At 34.8% G+C, this 4,354-nt stretch overlaps 1 pseudogene; it reads left to right on the top strand.

Moving 5' to 3' along the window:
• Window positions 1-1,674: 1,674 nt before the first annotated feature.
• On the top strand, window positions 1,675-3,908 carry LOC148917694 (uncharacterized; annotated as a pseudogene).
• Window positions 3,909-4,354: the final 446 nt, after the last annotated feature.

The raw sequence follows: 4,354 nt of genomic DNA, 5'->3' as shown, positions 1-4,354 counted from the left end.
CCTCAAAGTTTCCTAACCATCAATCATCTGCTCCAAATTCATTTAATCCTAAACCATAATTGGGAGATACTCTTCAAGCTTTCATACAGGAGAACCAAAAGCAAAGTCAAAGGTATGATTCAATGTTTAATCAATTGTTTGAGGAAAATAAAGAAATTAAGAGTCATATTTCCAAATTAACTAATTCTTTGGCTGTTAATGAAAAAGGGAATTTTCCTTCCAACACTGAAGCAAATCCTAAAGGTGTTAGTTCATGTGAAATTGGATACGAACATGCAAAGTCTGTTATTTCTCTTAGAAATGGATAAAAAATTGATACTACACCTCCATCTAAAGAGGTTGAAAAATCTAAGAGCAATAACGAACTTGACAAGTCCAAGGAAAGTGAAATTGCTAAACACTATCATGTGCCTGCACCTTTTCCTAAAGCTTTGCTTCCCAAAGAAAAATTGGTCAAAACTTTGAAATTTTGGATCTTTTCAAATAGGTTAAAATTAATATTCCATTGTTAGATGCAATTAAACATGTTCCTGCTTATGCTAAATTTTTGAAAGATATGTGCACGTATAAGAGAAAGCATAATGTCAAGAAAACTGCATTTTTAGCTGCTCATGTCAGTTCGGTGTTGCAAAACAAAATGCCTCCAAAATATAAGGACCAAGGGAGTCCTACTCTTTCATGCGTTATTTGAGAACATTTTATTGATTGTGCTCTACTTGATTTAGGGGCCAGTGTCAATTTACTGCCTTATTCAGTTTACTGGCAGGTCCAGGCCCCGGTATGGCTGGGCAAGCTCCAATTGTTTTGACACTGAACTGTAAAACAAGAAACGCGACACCATGTGCAATGAGTCAGAAATGAAGAAAGACACTTAACAGGAATCTGAAGTTAGTATTTCTTTATGATCATAGAGGCTTTTCCTGATAATACTGAATAAACTTCGGTAATGTGTTAATGGTGCTGCTTTAAAATATGGTCTAAAGCAAAGACAATACTATGATATCGTAATCATCTTAATGAAAATACTATGTTAAGCTGATAAAAGCAAACCATCATGATTAATTGGATTAAATTATAATATTATAAAGAAAGTTAAACTGAGGTTTTGAACTATGGGATGCGGGTATTATTTACCCAATTTCTGATAGTGATTGGGTCAGTCCTATTCAAGTTGTCCCCAAGAAATTTGGCATAACTGTAGTTAAAAATGATAAAAATGAATTGGTTCCTACTAGAATTGTTTCTAGTTGGCGCATGTGTATTGACTATAGGAAACTTAATTCTGCCACAAGAAAAGACCATTTTCCTTTGCCTTTTATTGGTCAAATCTTAGAAAGGGTTGCTGGTCATGAATTTTATTGTCTTCTAGATGGATACTCTGGTTATTATCAAATTGGAATTGCAATTGAAGATCAAGAGAAAACAACTTTTACATGTCCTTTTGGTACTTTTGCTTTTCGTCGAATGCCGTTTGGATTATGTAATGCTCCTGCTACTTTTCAAAGATGCATGCTTAGTATTTTTAGTGATATGGTGGAGAAATTTCTTGAGGTTTTTATGGATGATATCTCTGTCTTTGGTGATTCTTTTGATGATTGTTTGAGTAATTTGGAAAAAGTTTTGGTTAGATGTCAAGAGAAAAATCTTGTTTTGAATTGGGAAAAATGTCATTTCATGGTTCCTTCTGGAATTGTCCTGGGTCATATTGTTTTTGCTAAAGGCATTGAAGTGGATAAAGCGAAAATTGAATTAATTTCTAAATTGCCCATTCCAAAAACCATAAAAGATGTTAGATCCTTCTTAGGACATGCTGGCTTTTATAGGAGATTTATCAAGAATTTTAGTGTTATATCTAGACCATTGTGTAATCTCCTACTAAAAGATTCTCCTTTTGAGTGGACTGATGCTTGCCAAGTTGCTTTTGATAAATTAATTGGAATGTTGACATCTGCTCCTACCATGCAACCACCTGATTGGAATTTACCTTTTGAAATTATGTGTGATGCTAGTGATTATGCTATTGGGGCTGTTTTGGGACAAAGAAGGGATAAGAAACCTTATGTCATTCACTATGCAAGTAGGACTTTGAATAGTGCTCAAATGAATTATTCCACAACTAAAAAGAACTTCTTGCAGTGGTATTTGCTTTGGATAAATTTCGTGCTTATTTGGTTGGATCCCCTATTGTTGTGTTCACTGACCATGCCGCTTTAAAGTATCTTCTCACCAAGAAGGATGCTAAGGCTCGATTAATTAGGTGGATCTTGTTACTTCAAGAATTCGACATCACCATTAAGGACAAAAAGGGAGTAGATAACGTTGTGGCTGATCATTTATCCCGATTGGTTTTTGATGAATCTTTTGAAAATACCCCAATTAATGATTCTTTCCCTGATGAGCAACTTTTTGCTCTTTCTGAATTACCTTGGTTTGCTGATATAGTTAATTTTCTTGCTACAGGTCAAGTTCCATCTCATTGGAATGTGCAAGATCGGAAAACGTTTTTGGTTGAGGTACGCAATTTCTTTTGGGATGATCCATATCTGTTTAAATATTGCCCGGATCAAATTATTCAGAGATGTGTGGTTCCCATCATGAAATTCATGCTGTAATTTCTTTTGTCACAATGGAGCATCCGTGGTCATTTTTTCCAAAACTGCTGCAAAATTTTGCAATGTGATTTTATTGGCCTTCTCTTTTTAAGGATACTAATATTTTTTGTTGGACCTGTGAACGTTGTCAAACATTGGGGGCCATAACTCGTAGAAATATGATGCCTTTAAACCCCATTTTAGTGATTGAAATATTTGATTGTTGGGGCATTGATTTTATGGGTCCGTTCCCTGCATCTTTTGGGTATCTATATATTTTGGTAGGAGTTGATTATGTTTCAAAATGGGTCAAGGCTGTTCCTTGTCGACTTAATGATCATAAAACAGTTTTACGGTTTCTAAAAGAAAATATTTTCTCAAGATTTGGAACACCTCGAGCCATTATTAGTGATGGGGGAAAGCATTTTTGCAATAAACCTTTTGAGGCTTTAATGAAAAAATATGGTATAACTCATAAAGTCGCTACCCCCTATCATCCACAAACAAGTGGCCAAGTTGAACTTGCTAATCGGGAATTAAAACAAATTTTGGAGAAAACAGTAAACCCAAATCACAAAGATTGGTCTCTCCGACTAACCGATGCGCTTTGGGCATATCGTACTGCTTTAAAACCCCGCTTGGTATGTCTCCCTATAGATTAATCTTTGGGAAAGCTTGTCACTTGCCTATGGAATTGGAACATAAAGCTTATTGGGCTATACGGATGTTTAATTTTAATGTGGATGATGCCACTTCACTTCGAAAGCTTCAATTAAATGAGTTGGCAGAAATTCGAAATGATGCATATGAAAATTCAAAAATTTACAAGGATCAAATTAAAGTTTTTCATGATAAACATATTCTGAGAAAACCTTTTGAGCCTTCACAGAAAGTTCTTTTGTACAATTCACGATTGAATCTATTTCGGAAAGCTTGCTTCGATGGATGTGTCCTTTTGTGGTGAAAAGAGTTTTTCCTTTTGGAGCTGTGGAGATTGAGAACCCCATAAATGGTGATGTTTTTAAAGTTAACGGTCAACGCCTTAAGCCATTCTGGAGACTATTGTTTTATGTGACGAGACCGTCCCTTTGGAGACTCCAGCTTATGAGGATTGATCTCTACACTTTCTACTGTCTAACCCTTTGCTTTCTCTATCTTGTCTTTACACTTACTTGTTGCAGGGAATCTTTTGGAGATCTTTTGACACTCCAAGTGCATTCCTTCCTCACCCTTGTCTTTATGAGCGCTTTTTCTATTTTGCCTATTCACATTGAGGAAAATGTCAATTTCAGTTGGGGGATAGATGGGTCTCTTTAATATTTTTCGCAACATGTTAGAATTCCAATTGGGGGTAACGTAAATTTGTTTTTTTTTGTTTTGTTGTTTTTTTTTTTTTTGTTTTATTTATTTTTCTTTATGAGGTTAGACATTTGTGATGTTGTTAACTTTACATTACCTTCTCAATCCTTATACCTACTGTCGTAAATTTGAAAGCACTAAACTTACATGTTGATTTGATATTCATGAGTGATTTTAAGATTGAGAACACGTGAGCAATATGATAAGTATCCCGATTTTGAGTCTTTTTCATTATTTCCGGTTAGTGAATAATTCATGAGTTACACTTTGAAATTTGCACAAGCACACTAACACTTTTAAGGGGAGTAAGCTTAGAAACCAGTTGTATTCAATCTTCTTGTTCAAGTGTTAGTGGATGAACTTACTCTTGACTAACCTTGGTGTAAAAAAATAATAAATAAATA

Source organism: Prunus mume, linkage group LG4 (genome assembly GCF_029339155.1).
Source record: "Prunus mume cultivar Tortuosa linkage group LG4, ASM2933915v1, whole genome shotgun sequence".
In the NCBI taxonomy this organism is placed as follows: Eukaryota; Viridiplantae; Streptophyta; class Magnoliopsida; order Rosales; family Rosaceae; genus Prunus; species Prunus mume.
Note: the sequence above shows the minus strand (reverse complement) of the source record. Positions and strands in the feature narration are given on the sequence as shown.